Genomic DNA, 18,815 nt, shown 5'->3' with positions numbered 1-18,815 from the left:
TGATAAATTCAAATTCAAATCCAAATCAGCCAAAGTCGAGCCGAGTGAGTGACGACAATAGCGCGAGGCTTGTCTTGTTCTTGCCTCACTATCCACATGAAGGCATGCTTCTATATTTAAGCATGAAGAAGTTCCTTTCTTCCCACCAACGTGGGAGAATTCTTTCATAAAGTGAATACTCATTTTCATTTTTCCTTTATTTTTTCTTTGCTCTATTTTTCATTCATATTTCATCACTTAGAATCCTACAATAATTATATGACACATAAAATTTAGAGGTGTGTAGATGATTAATATAATTTGGAGTGTTCAAATAACATAGTGGAGACAAATCGAGGTGTATGCATACTCAAAATTGAAGCGTTTACTTATCAGCTAAAACCAAATTTGAGAGTCTATTACGTATTAGGCCTTCTGTTTTTCGTATATTATTTTACAGTACTAAAAGTAAAATAATGAAATTTTAACAATAAAATTAGTTATAAATTATGAAAAAATTTACCTATTCACTAGTATTTATCAAGTTTCCCTTTATTTAAAGAACTATTTAACCCTGTGGTATGATGCGGCCTTCCACGCGCGAAAGAGGACAAAAACAAATGTGGCATTTGGTACTGTTTTTGTTTGTGCAAGGAAACAAGGGGAATAATCTCAGTAAACACTATAATGAGAAAGGTTGAAAAGGTGTGTGTGGGTGGGGTGGGGGGATATTTCTTGTAGATCCAAAATAAATAAAATCCAAGAAAAGTGTTCAAATGATATTGCTCCCTGTTAATCCACTATCTTCTTCTTCTGTGGTGTTGGTGTAGCTTTAGTTTTATCAAAGGTCTTTTCTTCCTCGGCACTATTTGACATATCTTTCACATTATTCATCCAAGTTTGAATGCAACCATAAAATTCTATGAAGTAGCTACGTGGTTTCTTGTTGAAATGTTAGTTGAGGATATCTCATCTTATTATATATGAGAAACAATGTGTGGTAATATATACCATTGTTTCCTTCATGGGATAAGGCAGGCTATTCAAAATTAATTTTGAGATTAAATGTATATTTTAAGCCCTAAAGCAACAGTAAATTATCTCCTTACTACTTGTAGGCTACATATTTGGGCCATGAAATTACCCACTAACGCTTAAGTCAGAATAGGTTGTCTACGTTACCCTTGGAATACAGCCGTTATTCGAATCCTCCATACAATAACATACTCAGTATAATATCATAAGTGAGCTTTGGAAAAATAGAATGTACGCAGACTTAACCTCTACCTCGTAGACAAAGATAGAGAGGTTGTTTTCAATAGACCCTACGATTAAGTAACACATCTCAAGGCAGTTTGAAAAAAGGAGATATGAAAATTAAAGCAGTAACAATAACAAAATAAAGCTCTAAGAGAAACATCATGCGATAACTGAAACAACAAAAACAACACGTAATACCAAAATCGAAGAATACAATACTAGAAGAGTAGCAACAGCAGCATTGATACGAGGACTCAACAATGTTTAACTACCTACCAACCTTCTCCCCTGACCCCAACCTCAACATCTTCCTCAAATCCTCTTTGAATACAAAATATTTTCTGCACCAAACTATTTTTGTGTGTGTAGAAGCGGGGAGTTTGTATGTGACCTTGTCGCTGTCGTGAATTACAAAGTATGAAGAGAATTTGCATTGCAACTTAATTATATAACCTAAGACGAAAAGAATGATGATGAACCAAAAGGAAGAATAGTGGGAGGAAGTAAGAGAATGATATATTTTTCTCTTAATGGTGATAACCCAGCTATTTATGTGTATCTTGATTATTTCATCGAATATTAATTACTTTTCACAAATATAAATATCAAGTAATTATGTCCAAAATTTACACAAATAATAATAAAACACGTTTGACTTCTCGTCTTGATTTTAATCTAGACTAAGCTAGAAACGATAAACCATTCTCCAATATTAGGACATTAATCCAAATTTATGGAATGAAAACCACCAAAGAGGGCACTTGGAGTTGGAGTTCAATCAAGAATAGTGTTCAAAGCACTCTAAGGTTGATGATTGGCGCATTATGCTATCATGGGTTCAATCATTTTCACTTTGGCAGTCAGTAATATCACTTTTTAGAATTGTCCAATGTCCCATGCCCTCTCTCTGTACCTTCCATGTGTTTTTCCCTTCTTCCAAGATCATCATATCAATACCAGGACATATGTATCTTTGGTTCCTATCACATTTTGAGCTGGCATAATACTCTCTTCAAGATTTTTAGCTGGCAAGAGTTATTTGTACCTTTCAAAAAAATAAACTATGACCTACATGTGAACTTGTGGGACTATATATTTGAGAGCCTTTTCACCAATTTTTTTTATAATCGTCATGTTTATACCAATTTTTATGTATCTCGATTAATTTCACACGATACCTTTCAGTCTCACCAGCAACAATTACCAGAGTTAACTCTGTACACAAAGATTGGATTAATTCCACACGATACCTTTCATCTCCCACTAGTATCATGTATCAAGTACATCCACCAAGACTAGACTAATTCCACGAGATACCTTCCACCTTCCCTCTCCCACCAGCAACTGATATCAGATACACTACAAAAAAACCGCGTTTAGCAACAGACCGAAAACATTGCTAATCAACATATATCCGTCGCTATATCAATTTAGAAACGGATCAACGATGGAATATGTGTCGTTGCTATTTTGCGCGTTGCTAACCATTTAGCAACGGAAAAAATAAAATCCGTTGCTAGTTTTGCAACATCATAGAGACGACTTATATCCGTTGCCATTTGTAGCAACGAATAAATTCGTTATTATATTTATAAATGCCGTTACTAATTTCACATTGTATTTCGTCATTTTGATTATTTCGTGACCAAATATTTCATTGCTAGTCCATTGCTAGAAATTTTTATATTTAGTCCCCAATTTTTTGAATCTTTTCCTCAATCCATTACAAACATCTACCAATTATCCTTAAAAGAACCCACAGCATCCATAATACCAAAGATAGCAAAATCTAAACACAATTATGTCCAAAACATCCATAGTACCACAACACCCATCTAAACACAATTCTGTCCAAACATCTACAAACTATTCTTAAAATAACCCACATCCATAAAGTGTATATTGTTGTTGCACAATTTTAAATATTTTCAACAAAACGGACCATCAAAAATCAATGCACTGATCGTCAAAAGTATCGATCAAGATTGCAATCATCAACTAAGGAATCAAGATCGTCCAAAGTAGTAACCTTTTGCATCATATCTAAGACCAAATAGTCTTTGCTTTTTTCTCCCCCCACAGCTTGGTAATATGCTTCAATTTGATCAATATCAGATTCTGAAAATATTTTTCTCATAATATTTCTTCATATCTTTCCTGTAATAGATGAGGTGAAATTATAACGGATTGTACTTAAAAATAATTAGATACCAAAAACTACTTTAAACTAAAAAATAAGAATTAAGTAAACTACTACATTAAGATTTAGTCTTACATGGATGATTCGGGAATGTTCATCATCGAAAGATTTTCCTTAATGACCATGTGTGTGAACATACAAATGTACCAGGTACTGACACATAGAAGCCAATGTGGTAATCACTTTCAATAATGTGATGCTTGGAAAGATACGCAGCTTGTCCCATATAAGCAAGAATTAATGATGGATAAACAACAAAAGCAAAAGCTATCTGCAGAGAAGCAACTCTTATTAGGACTTTGGTTGAATTTGTAGTTGCCACCTTAAAGAATTTTTGCTTGATATTTTTACAAGCAGGAATGTTATCAAATTGAACAAAACATCAGGAGAAAAATGTTATTTTGACTATAAACAATCTACCTAACACATATTAGCTTAATATCCTCCAATCTAATACTCAGTTCAAGAAAGTGATACAACACCATCCTGTGTCAATTTTTTCGGAAGGAATAAAAGTAAAATGACAATCTGCATGCTAAATGCATGCTCATGCTTGCAAGGAAAAAAAAATTAAGAAGCTTGTGCGAAAAAGTGAATTTTGATTATTCCCAAAGCAACTCATGCAAGAAATGTAGAAAAAGAAGAAATGATGCAGAAACACTAAAATAGTGAAGTATAACTATGATTTCTTAGTACCTTTCAGCAGCTTAATGAGAACCAAATTACTTGCATTTTTTGTCTTCTGCAACATCGACCCTATAACAAGTGTTGGGAGCACAGTTACCATATCTTTTTCCCTTTGCTTTGCATATGACCAAGCTTCTTTCTTAGCTAACAGTACCAGTTCTGCATGTATTTGGAACCACAAAACGCATTCAGATAGGGAGATTCTCTAGCAAAATAAGCACTTAAGAGTCAAATCTGAATTTATATTATAAGGACTAACTCAATCAGACAGCACACTACTCAAGTAATTAAGTAATCAATATACAGATCATATATTACTATACCAACATTACGTATTGTATGCAAGAAACGTGAATAATAATCTTAAATTTACACAGAAGTCAAATTCACAAACTCTATATTTGTTGTTTTGCAGAATTTTCTGTCAGACCAATAAGTCTCATCCATCGATTTGGACTTCAGCCAGTTGTGGCTCAAGACAAAAGTAGCAATAGAAGATACAAACACAACTCTCTTAATATTTTCTCAAAGCATGCCTTCGGAACATTAACTGTGCCTTTTACTGCAGGCTCAACAAGTTCAACCTGTAATCTAGACATTGAATATATGAAGAGTCTTACTTTCTTTTTGCTGAAGTCTAATATCATGTGCTAAAGATCACTATCCTAAATAACCGAAGATCCATCAGGAGTTATAGACTCGTGGAACGAATCTGTCGACCTATGCCAGTGGACTGGAGTAAAAAGAGCAACAAAATCGTCTTTTTATCATGAATATCAAATGATCTTTAATATTAGTATCTTACAAATTTTCACTCGATCAGCATTTTACATCCTGAATAGAAAACATGGGCTAAGGTATTCCGACCTATTACTTCACGATTTTGTGCATCCTCTGAAACGTTAACATATATCAATCCTTTCATATATCCTTCAGGAAAAAGCTTAGACAAATAGTAAACAAGCAAAATTCTGAAATTCCATGAGATTATGAGACTTACATTCTAGTAATCATCCTTGCATCACCTAAGTCTCTCATCTGCAAAGTGGACAAGACCATAAAAATGAGCATAATAAGTTTTGATGTACTTAGTCAAGAAATATAATAATGAATATCCTCTCTATGAAATCAGTAGCAATTTGGTTATCAAAGAAAACGACTGTAACTTGATTTTCTTAGCATCCCTTTACACAACTAAATAATTGAACACCTTAACTTGATTTTCTTATCACCCCTTTACACAACTTGATAAAAAATAAAGAGAGTAAAAAAGAAGTGTGGGAAGAAACTCTATGTCAGCTCATTTTAAGCCTTTTAAGTGCTTAAAATTGAGTGATAAAGTTGTATGCCATGTCAGACTTCTATATTCACGCGATACATTCCTCCCTACTTGAAGTGTCTATACGACCACTAGCAAAATCGAAGTATCGAACAGAAAATTTATGCAAAGTTAAAGGGCTATCTATGTACTTACACAAGAAAGATAGGAAACATCGTCTCACAGCCTATTTAGTAAAAGAAAAAACAGATCACATCAAAATTTACCTCATCAAACTTTGTGGCAAACAAGTTCAGTGAAGTAAGAATTCCTCCATTTGGCCCAAGATTTAATTGCTTCATGAATTCATTGTATCGAATAGTGTCTCTAATATCGATTCACCAAATGGTAGGATCAAGACAGCAGGATCAAGGTTCACAACATAACCCCGAAGATTGGATGCCATTATGTGGCAAACAAGATGATGGAGAAACATAGTTTTTTCACTACATAATCGTCAACCAAAACAAGTGCTATATCAACTCTTCCCAGTAAAAATTAAATCACGACAAACAACTTGGGACAAATATAGTATCTCCAAAACAATATACATATGAATCCTTAAAGCAAACAATTGGGACTTTACCATAACATCAATTTACTTATGTATCCACAAGATTCCTTAATTACTTAGCACAATAAAAAATGTTACTCCGTCCGTTCGCTTTTACTTGTCACTATTTTCCTAATTTGATTTCTATTTTTACTTGTCACTTTTGACAAATCAAGTAAAGCTGAAATTTTGCTTTCATGTTTTACACTTAGCATTAATTAGTTGTTCCTCAAATTATTTTTCAATACCTATTGCTAAATATCTATTAATATGAGTAATGTGGTAAAATCACTATATCAATTATCATATTTGTAATGAGTGTGCCATGTCAAAAGTGACAAGTAAAACCGAAATGGAGGAGTATCATCAACTTAGAAACAAAGAATAGCAAGGAAACCAACAAGACTATTAAATTTAGCTTGTATTTGGACAACTCTTACATATATACGAAAATGATGGAGCAAAATATCTGGATAAAATGCACTTCGGTGTTTTACTAAACATTGTTACTAAATTTGAAGCAATGTCACAAACACTAAAAAGCAAAAAGCTAGTCTTTAAACTTCCCTTTTAAAAACTACATAACTATGCACATGCCCCAGGAGCAGAGCCAATCTTTTAATTTCTTGCTTTAATTGTGTAGAAATCAGTATCAATTTTATTTTTAGCGCTTTCACCCCAAAAATTCTTCCATACTATCAAAGCCTATCAGCACAATATCCCACTAACAAACCAAAGTGAAAAAGCTCAAACAAACCACAAATAGAACTTCTGAGAAAAAAAATCAAAAACCCTAATATAATCAGTGTACGCAAAACACTGAAAATTCAACGACACAAAGAGAAAATCTGTTGAAGAAATTTTAGATTAATAAAGATGCAACAGGAAATATCAAAAACCCCTCAAACAAAAATTTTGAGAAAAAACGTTTCCATTTCTAGTAAATAATTATTTATCAAGCTTTTTTAACGCAATAATCTAACAAACCTAAGTGAAAGAGCTCAAAAATCCCTAAACCTATCATTTACAAGTGACTTCTATCATAGAAATTAAGAAATTAAAAAAGGAGAAACAACTAAAATTATGAGATATAGAATCTTACCTCTAATTTCGATTCGAAATTCACCGATTGACATCCTTTTCGACTGATATTAAGTGATTCCCTTTTCTCAATTGATAGAAAAGGAAAAGGAGACTATTTTTTGGACAGAGGTGGATGATACAATGTTGAGAACAAAGTGACATAAAAGACTTAGACCTAATATTTATTTGGTCGGATAACGGATTTAGCAACTGATAAAAATTTGTTGCTCTTGATTTATTAAAAATATACTATTAGTTGGTCGGGCAACGGATTCAGCAATGGATTATAAATGCATTGCTAGTTATTTATTAAAAATATACCTAATATATTTTCTAAGAATGGTAAAATACTTCTAGTCACAAAACTTTCGTTGCTATTTCCGTCTCCACCATGTTAAAAAATAATTCCCTCCATTTATGTTGCTAATTTTATCACCAAAATAAAGGCGCCAATATTTACCGCCTTAATATAGCAACGCATTTAATATTTTATCGCTAATCCGTCACTAATTAGGCTATTAATTTTAATTTCATTTATTTAGCAACAAAATTTCTATTTTGTTGCAATTCTGTCGTTAATTAGCGACGAAAATGAGCTTATTGCTAGAAATCCATTGCTAAACGTGGTTTTTTTGGTAGTGATACCTCTATCCACTAAGACTAAAACAAATGGTAAGAAACAATCTAGTATTTTTTTTGTCTCTATTAAAATTTTAACCTAAGACCTCAGTATTCTCAACCACTTCATCAACGACTATGTCCCATTGGCGTGTCTTTTCATCAATTATAAGGACCAATATATGTACTTAGGGAAAATATTTTGGCTAAGACTGTCAACTAAATATACCATGTACTCACCTTTGATTGAACACTTGAGGATATAAGCTGGACCATTAAAGTGATTGTTATGAACCCAATCAGTGAACCGGCATTAGAAAATGAAGTAAATGGGCTGGCCGTTCAAATTGAAGAAATTGGGCCTGAGACGCAGCCACGTAGGAGTAATAGATAGGAACATGTCAATAGGCTTTTGAAGGATTATATATGGCAACCGGGATGAGGCACGTGTGAATAGTTTATTGGTTTATAGGGGAATACTACAGTATATTATGCAGCATCTAGGATAGAAGTAGGGCATCATCGTATTATATTGCAACATAGTCTCGTGTCCTCGCCTCTCTTTCTCTCTATAAACCTTCTCATCTTTACCCTCTTCTTCTAGCAGTAGTAACTATATCAGTCAGTATCGTTCATCTTTTCTTTCCTTTCAATAAAATTCACCTGTGTTACTTGTTATTGAGAGTTCAGATTACTGCATTGGTGCTTTCATTGTTGTATTCCAATGGTGGATACTTGACTCAAGCAGCTTGAATAGGCACAAATAGGCATGGCCCGGGAGATGTCAGAACTTCGATTGGCAGTCGACAGTCAATAAAACTTGATGCAAGAAGTTCTTAATCAAGTTTCATTAATTGGTTCTCAGTTGAAAACTCCATCAACAGATTCCTCTCGCTCAAAATCAGCCGAAGTTGTTCTGTCCTCCCGCACCGATGGCGGTAACCCAGTTATGCTCCGACATAAACCAGCATCTATGGAGCTGAGTAGATTTTTTGGTGAACACCTGGATGCCTGGGTATTTCAAGTTGAACGGTATTTTACTTTTTACTCTATCCTCCCCGAGCAACAATTATCTCTAGCTTCTTTTTATTTGGATGAGACTACTCTTGAATGGTATCGTTGGTTCTTCTGAAATAAGCAGTTGGTTGATTGGCCTCATTTTGCTTGTAAGCTACTCATTCAATTTCGAAAAGAGGAATTGGAGGACCCAGAAGGCCAGCTAGCGAAACATCGTCAAACTTCCACCATCGCCGACTATCAGGCTCGGTTTGAAACTATCGTTAATGAGATTAAGGATATACCGGACACCTTGATGGTCAATTTATACGTATCTGCGCTTCGTTTGGATATCAAAACTAATGTGTTGGTTCATAAACCCAGCACCCTTGATGAGGCAATTTTCTTAGTCCATACCCATGAGCAGCGTCTTAATCTAGAAAAAAGGCTGATGCAACCAACTTTTGCTAGGACCCAACCTCTACTACCCAACCCTCATTCTCTATCTCTAGCACCCTCTAGATACATGGGTATTCCATCTGTTAAGTTTCCTATCAGACGTTTGTCTCCAGTTGAGATGCAACAACGTCGGGAAAAGGATTGTGTTATTATTATGATGAGAAATATGTGGCTAATCATCGATATGCAAATCTGCCTCAAATCCATTTACTCGGAGATGATTCAGACCCCCTGAGTCCAGCATTAGAGGATGCCACCATGGAGGAATTGTTAACTGAGGAGATCCAATGCTTGGAATTGTAAACTCAATCCACAATTTCATACCATGCCTTGGCTGGAGTCTATTCTCCTACTATTTTACGTTTCAAAGGGCATGTGCAGGGGTCTCCGATCACTATTTTGGCTGATGGGGGAAGTACACATAATTTTATTCAAACTCAAGCTGCTAAGTTCCTAAATCTCACAATTACACCCATTACTAATTCTGTGGTAGTTGTGGGTAATGGACAACGTCTTCGGTGTGAAAGGGTGATTCGAGATGTACGATTCTCATTCCAAGGGACTTACCTCACTATGGACTTGTATGTATTGGACTTCCATGGGGTAGATATGGTGCTTGGAGGGGCTCGACTGGCCACTCTAGGACCTGTTCTTACTGATCATTCCAAACGTGATATGGAATTCTATTTGGATAGCAATCAGGTACAATGGGTAAGTGACTCACTAGACGATCTTCAACTGGCTCAATTGAAAATACTATGCCGCAATTCGGCCACCTATGTGATTGCTTCATGTTTTTGCCTTTTCCTGGTGCACGAGGGCACTACGATTGAGAAGGATAAAGATATACCCCCTGATTTAGGGGCATAATTGAATTCATATTTTGAAGTTTTCAATAAACCACAGGGGTTGCCTCCTGTTCGGGCTATGGATCATGTCATTCACCTCACTTCCAATGCTGGGCCTCTCAATGTTAAGCCCTATCGTTATCCACATTTTCAGAAACAAATTATGAAGCAATTAGATTTAGATATGTTAAGGGATAGAATTATTCAGCCTAGTACAAGTCCATTTTCATCACCGGTGTTATTAGTTCGCAAGAAAGATGGCTCTTGGCATTTTTGTGTCGATTATCGTGCTCTCAATTACATCACTATGCGAGATATGTTTCTGATTCCTTCTATTGGGGAGCTATTTAATGAACTGTATGAGGCTCAATTTTTCTCCAAGATGGACTTACTGTCTGGCTATCATCAAATCAGAGTTTGTCCTATTGATGTCCCGAAGACTGTATTCAGGACCCATAATAGCCATTACGAGTTCTTGGTAATGCCATTCGATTTAACTAATGCTCCCTCCACCTTTCCAGTGACCATGAATGACGTATTTCACCCATATCTTCTCAAGTTTGTGTTGGTCTTCTTCGATGATATTCTTATTTACAGTATGTCATGGTTGATATACTTGGAACATCTAGAATTGGTTTTCAAATTAATCCAACAACATCAACTGGTGTCTAAACACAGTAAATGCCAATTTGTGAAGAGCATTATTAATTATTTAAGCCACGTGATCTCCTCGGATGGACTGGCAGTGGATCCTTCAAAAATTTCTACTATTAAACAATGGGCTGCACTAAAGACAGTAAAGGAGGTACGTAGTTTTTTGGGCCTCGCCGGGTACTACAGATGATTCATTCATCACTTTGTAATTATTGCTAGTCCTTTGTTTGATTTACTACGAACGGACGCCTTCCTATGGACTGCTCAAACCCAACAAGCTTTTGAAGAATTGAAAGTTCGACTCAGTTCTACCCTTGTTTTGGCCTTGCCCAACTTTGGTGATGACTTTCACATGGAAACTGATGCTTTTGGTGTTGGTATTGGTGCTATTCTTTCACAGAAGGGACATCCAATTTCTTACCATAGTAAGAAGTTAAGCCCTCAAATGCAAAAGGCTTCCACTTACCATCGTGCGATGCATGCAATTACTCAAGTCGTGGCAAAATAGAGGCAGTACTTGTTAGGTTGATGTTTCACCATTTTCACTGATCAGCAGTCCCTCAAAAACCTCACTAATCAGGTAATTCAAACCCCGGAGCAACAAAAATGGCTTGAAAAGCTGGTGGGATATGATTTCACGATACGTTACCGACCGGGAAAGCAGAACAAGGTCGTTGATGCCTTGTCCAAACCACCTGATGCTAGAGTGTTGTTTGCTATTTCAAAGCGCACTTATGAATGGCTTGGGGAACTGTTAGAAGTGAATAAACAACAAGGCACTTATGAGCAATACATGTTGCGTCGGGATAAAGATTTTGATCTATTGAAGCTCAATCTCTCCAAGGCACAATATCGAATGAAAGAGTACGCTGATAAGGGTCAAATTGAGGATCATCTTGAAGAAGGTGACTGGGTTTTTGTGAAGTATAGCCATATAAACAACAATCCTTACGAAGCAACCAGCAACATAAACTGAGTAGGAAATACTTGGGCCCGTACAGGGTGCTCAAGCGAATTAGGTTGGTGGCATATAAACTCCAGCTACCTGAGGAGGCTCGTATTCACCCGGTGTTTCATATTTCGCTGCTCAAACGCTGTAGAAGACTACCCGATCAACAAATTACTCCATTGAAGTTCCAAAATTCAACTACTCAGAACCTTGAGGAGAAGGTTCTCTTTTCAAGAGGGTGTAATGTTGTGAATCCAATCAGTGAACCAATATTAGACAATGAAGTAAATGGGCTGGTCGTTCAAACTGAAGAAATTAGGCCTGAGAAGCAGCCACGTAGGAGCAATAGACAGAAACATGTCAATAGGCTTTTGAAGGATTATATATGGCAACCGTGATGAGGTACGTGTGAATAGTTCATTGGTCTATAGGGGAATACTACAGTATATTATGTAGTATCTAGGATAGAAGTAGGGCAGCATCGTATTATATTGCAGCATATTCTTGTGTCCTCGCCTCTCTTTCTCTTTGTAACCCTTCTCATCTTTACCCTCTTCTTCTAGCAGTAGTAACTATATCAGTCAGTATCGTTCATCTTTGCTTTTCTTTCAATAAAATTCACCTGTGTTACTTGTTATTGAGAGTTCAGATTGTTGCAGTGATGAGGTGATTTGCACAGAAGGCTACGTTGTGGTCGGTATATAAATTTTATTTCCACTTTTAATATCTGTGTGGAAGTTTCACGTCCAATAAACAATAACAACAACAACAACATACGTTGGGGTCGCTGTATAAATTTTGTTTCCACTTTTAATATTTGTGAGGAAGTTTCAAGTCCAATAAACAACAACAACAACTAAACACCCTTAAGTTCAGCAACAAAAATATCAAACAAAATGGGTAAGTTGTGTTCATACTATATTCAACCTAGCTACTATATTGGATTACTCATATATCATGTTGGAACGTCACAATTTCAGGACTATAAACAAATAAGAGAAAATATATACCGAAATTATTGTATGCAAGTAGGGGTGGGCGTTCGATCGGTTCAGTCTGATTTTTTAATATCGGTTCTATTTATCGATTTTCGGATTGACAAAAATGGCATCCGTAACCAAATCGAAATAAATTCGGTTTGGTTCGGTTTTCACAAATTCGGTTCGGTTATTTCGGATTTTTATTTCGGTTTGAAATATTAAAGTAGTTAGCCTCTCTTTTTCATAACTGAACATTTAAAATTGATGGGTTTTTTTAGAAAAAATATTTTTTTCAAACCGGTTTTTCATTCCCAAATATAAAATAACTATAAATAACTCAACATGGATGAAACGAAATGAAATAATCATAAGCTTAACATAACACATAATGTCATTAATCATTTTTTTTTTTTTTGAAAAAAAGCATATAATATAACCTTGCATAAATAGTCCATAAAACAGTCCAAAGTCACCAAAATAGTCCATAAAATATTTGAGTCGCTAAAACAATCCATAAACAGCCTGCGGCGTATGCGAATTTCCTATTAAATGTTAATTGTGAATGTGAATTGCTATATATATATATATATATATATATATATATATATATATATATATATAAAATTTTGATTTTTCAGTTTAATCGAATTTCTTTTTTAAAAAACCGAAAATCGAACTGAAAAATCAAAATTTTAAAATTACAAACCGAATCCGATCCAAAAAACTGAAAAATCAAAATCAAAATTAAATTTCAGTTTGGTTTTTCGATTATTTCGATTTAAACCAAAATATGTCCACCCCTATATGGAAGTCATGACAAATCGCGACAGTTAAAATTAAACCTGTGCTATATTCAACCTAGCTATTCGATCTATTGGATTTATCACAAATCAGATTGGATTGTGATGATTCAAAACTAAAAATAAAGAAAAGAAAAAAAAATCAATTTTAGAATATATAGTGACATGCAAGTCCTGACAAACCTTTATAACTTCATGATACATATATTAAACATGTTTATAATGTTGAATTATTTACAAACTATGTTGCGTCGTCATGATTTCAGAATTACTAACAAAGAGTATGAAAAGAATGTTCAAAATTGTGACACGCAAGTCATTATGGACTTATATGACTTCGAGGGTGTTTAACTAAGTTTATAAATAGTTGATAAGCAATTTTAGCAAAAAATAAAAATTTTATAGGTTACAATCAATAAGAAATCATAAGTTGATAACCTCTAATTTATGATTTTCTCACTTATATGCACTTTTTGTTTGACTGAGTCTTCTGAAATTTTATTCATAAAATTATGTTTTGTAGTCTCGGAAATACTCTTTCTAAAATATTTAACCCCTAATTTTCTCTCTATTTATTTCTTTCTTTCTTCATGCTTCTTTGTGTAATTTATGCTTTTTTGGAAATAATTTGAATTGAAGCATATTTCAATCATTTTCAACATAAAAATTGCTTATCATCTGTACATTTTTACCCAACACACTAACTATTGATTATCGATTTTAACACTTTGTCTAAACACAACCATTTATTTACAAAAATCAACTTCAACACTTTAAACTACTTCCAAGGACTTGAGCATTGTCTACTTTTAAGTTTTAATGAACTAATTCAATATTCGCGCTATACTCAACCTAATACTTATGTGGGATTACTCATAAATCATGACGTATTGTTATAATTTTAAAGCTACAAATAACGAAAAGGGTAAAATACATTTAATAATAATGACGTGTAATTCATGACAGATCGATGATTTCGTGTTACATCTCCTCTAACTAGATATTTAAGGGCCCGTGCTAGCACAATCTAAATTATTTTTTAATCTCAATTTATGTAACATAAATAAAATTTAGATAATTAATTATATTTTTAATATGATTTTAGATATTTTAACTTATCAAATTTGTAATTTATAATATTCTTTTGGTATTATAATTTACTATTTTAAGCTGTTAGCTATTTAATTTATAATACTTTCCTTGCCTCAACTTTTGTTGCATTAATAGTTAATTATATTTTAAAAATAATTTAAATTTTTAATTAGTGTGATTTACTTTTCTTCTATTTCAATTTAAGTGACAATTATATAATTTAGAGAGTCGGCCAAATATCACGACTGAAATAGCAACACAGACATGTCTTAAATAACTCATAGTAACTAATTAGTGATATAAAAGAAAATACTTGGGAAAATAATTTAATTGAACCTCATATAAGATGTCAAGTTAATTTAAAGCATCAAGAGTTAATTTATCATTTTATGTCTATTTTACCTTTTTTATTAAATATTCTTAATATTTTAATACTTAAATAACTTATAATAATTAATTAGGTATGATGTAATAAAATTACGGTTGAAATAGTTGAAGCAGAAATGTCATAAATGTCTATTTTTTAAAATTAAAAATGATTAATTTTTAATACGTAAGAGTCAACCAAATATCACGATTGAAGCAGCGAAGCAGAAATGTCTTAAATGACTCATAATAATTAAGTAGAAGTGATATAGCAAAATTATTATAAAAATTACTTTTGAAAAAAAATTAATTGGACCTTATATAAAATGTCAAGTTAATGTAAAATATTAAGAGTTAATTTATTATTCTATGCCTATTTTATTTTAAATTAAATATTATTAATTTTTTAATAATTAGATGACTTATAATAATTAATTAGGGGTGATATAGTAAAATTACGATTGAAATAGTCAAAGCAACATGTCATAAATGTCTATTTTACTTATTTTTATTAAATATTATTACAGTAAAATTACGATTGAAATAGCTAAAGCAATATATCATAAATGTTTATTTTACTTTATTTATTAAATATAATTATTTTTTATTATATAAATTACATATAATAACTAATTAACAGTGATATAGTAAAATTACAGAGCAAGTAAACACGTCGATGAAGAGGTACCTATTTTACCGTGATTCTGTATAGTACTAATATTTTTATCACATTACACCGTACAGTTTTTTACCTCTTTTTGGGACTATATTAATTAGTGATTCTGTATAGTACTAATATTTTTATCACATTACACCGTACAGTTTTTTACCTCTTTTTGGGACTTTATATTATAGAATTAGAAAAAACTTATATAGGACCTAACAGGAGGAGATTTAGAGCACTTTTTTGTTTTGATGGCATTGTATCAAAGATCGATTCTTAGTCCCTTTTATTTGTTCCGGCAATAATTGTGTTGACGCATCAAATTTAAGGGGAGGCGTCATGGTGTATGTTATTTGCGGATGATATAATTTTAATTGACGAAATTCAGAGAGGAATCAATGATAAATTGGAGGTTTGAAGATAAATCCTAGAGTCTAAAAGGTTTAGGTTCAGCAGAACCAAGATGAAATATTAGGAATATAATTTCAGTGAAATGACACATGAGGCTAACGTGGTAGTGAACATACCCAAGCCATTCAGAATAGAGATAGTTTAAAGAATCTATGATTCAGGAAAATGGAGAGATTAACAAGGATGTCACTCAGGGTGGATGAACTGGAGGCTCGCTTCTGGAGTCTTGTGTGATAAGATGGTGTCTCTTAAATTTAAGGCAAGTTTTACTTAGTGGTAGTTAGACCAACTATATTATATGGAGTGGAATATTGGTCAGTCAAGAATTTTCACATCAAAAAGATGAAGGTGGCAGAGATGAGAATGTTGGGATGGATATGTGGACTTACTAAGAGAGATAGCGTTATAAATGAGACTATTCGAGACAAGGTGGGAGTGACGTCGGTGAAAGAAAAGATGCAGGAATTGAGATTAAGACGATTTGAACATGTGATAGAAAAGGTGTATGCTCTAATCTGGAGGTGTGAGAGGTTTGCATTGAATGATTTCAAGGGGGTCGAGGTAGGCCAAAGAAATATTAGAGGAAGGTAATTAAACATGATATGGAACAATTAGAGTTTACTGAGGAAATGACCCTAGATTGAAAGATGTGGAGAGACACAAATAGGGTAAAAAGTTAGTAGGTATGAGTGCACCTTGATAATAGGAAGGGGTGCTTTGTTGTGCAGTCGTGCTAATAGTCGTAGTGCTACGTTGTTTCTTGTAGTATCTTGTTTTGTCAACTCTTGATGATGTGTGTTGTTTCGGATATAGATAGTTTATAGTATTATTTGTGGGATTCTTATTCTTGTTATTATCTATTGTTGTGTTACTACATATTGTTTCTTGGTTTTTACTATATCTTTATCTAGACTGTTTTTTGTCTTGAACTGGGGACTTGTTGAAAACAATCTCTCTACTTCACCTCTGAAATAGTGTTATGGACTGTGTACACTTTACCCTCCCCAAACCCCAATGTGGAATACACTAGTATGTTGTTGAAAATTAACTACTTGTATAATAATTGTTCGCAGCTTTGAAATAACATTCCTAGCACGTCTTAATAGCTAGTGTGTTAAACCTTTCCTCCCGTTTGGATTAGCTGATTAAAGATAGTTTGTAAGAAATCGCTTGGTTCTTGGTTGGAAAATGATTTTAATATCATATTCCATATATTTTAGCTGTGTTATGTACAAAATTCAGTTCAACAAAAACGATGTTGGTTACCCGCTTACAATTCCGCATAACTAATATATGTATAAGTTAATGATAGAAAAAATGAAAGGGAAAAGGCTCAAATATGCCACTGAACTATCAGAAATGACTCATTTATGTCATCAGTTAAAAGTTGAGTTCATTCATGCCATTGCCATTACAAAACCAGTTCATCCATGCCATTACTTTTTAACGGTGATTTTTCAAAAACAGCTTTGCCACATGACCTTTTATTAGAGGTCCACATCATTAATTAAAATAAGCAAAAAGGTTCAAATATGTCATTGAACTATCAGAAATGACTCATTTATGTCATCAATTAAAAGTTCGGCTTATTTATGCCATCGCCGTTATAAAATCAACTCACCCATGCCATTACTTTTTAATGATGAATTTTTAAAAATAACTTTGACGCGTAATCTTTTATTATAAATCCCCGCCATTAATTAAAAGAAATCAATATTAATTTCAAAATATTTGAAATTGGTTATTATCGAAATTATTTATTCTAGCATATATATCATAATGATGGGAGAACTTATCACATATACTTGGCGGGATAATTGGAATATCAAACTTCTTTTAAGTCGTTATTTGAAAATAATTTTTTAACAGTGTATGCTCCACTAATTCGTGATAGAGAAGTTATCCCATATACATGGCGGGATAGTTGGGATAACAGACTTCTTTTAAGCCGTTATTTAAAAATAATTTTTCAATAATGTATGCTTCCCTAATTCGTGATGGGAGAATATTGGAGAAGCTCTATTGGTACGCCTTTCTTTTTCTTGTTTGCCCTAATCGTTCATTGGTTTTTTTCTTGCAACTTCGGAATATATATTGAAGTCACTGGAATTAAAATGTAGAATAGAATTTTTGAGGTTTCTGTTAAGCGTAACAGCTTAACATTTATAATGATTTAAAATCAAGCCAAAGAATATACATTAATATTACACTATTTCTTCTGATCAGAAAAATAGTTGTTGTAAGAAAAAAATACTTTAATGAGTGTGAGTCGAGTTATGTTAAATGAACCGGTTGTTTTTAATGGATCTAAGATATTTGAAATTAATATTGATTTATTTTAATTAATGCCGCGGACCTCTAATAAAAGACCACATAGAAAACAATTTTTGAAAACGCACCATTATAAAGTAATGACATGGGTGAGCTGATTTTATAACGACGATGGTATGAATGAGCTGAACTTTTAACTGATGACATAAATGAGTCATTTCTGATAGTTAAATGACATATTTGACCGTTTTTCCTTATTTTAATTAATGATGTAGATCTTTAATAAAAGACTTATTTTAATTAATGATGTAGATCTTTAATAAAAGACCACGTGACAAAGCTATTTTAGAAAACCACCGTTAAAAATTAATGGCATGGATGAGCCAATTTTATAACGGCGATGACATGAATGAGCCAAACTTTTAAGTGATGGCATAAATGAGTCATTTCTGATAGTTCAATGACATATTTGAGCTTTTTCCCAAAATGAAATAGTTAATACATGAATAACTAATACTTGCATATCAAATCTTTATATAACTAACAATTGTATTACAATACATGTGTAACTCTAACTAGCAACCAAGCGAGGTGTTGAAATTTCATAAGAAAGGGCTTATACAAGCA

This window comes from Capsicum annuum, chromosome 7 (genome assembly GCF_002878395.1).
Source record: "Capsicum annuum cultivar UCD-10X-F1 chromosome 7, UCD10Xv1.1, whole genome shotgun sequence".
Taxonomy (NCBI): domain Eukaryota; kingdom Viridiplantae; phylum Streptophyta; class Magnoliopsida; order Solanales; family Solanaceae; genus Capsicum; species Capsicum annuum.
Note: the sequence above shows the minus strand (reverse complement) of the source record.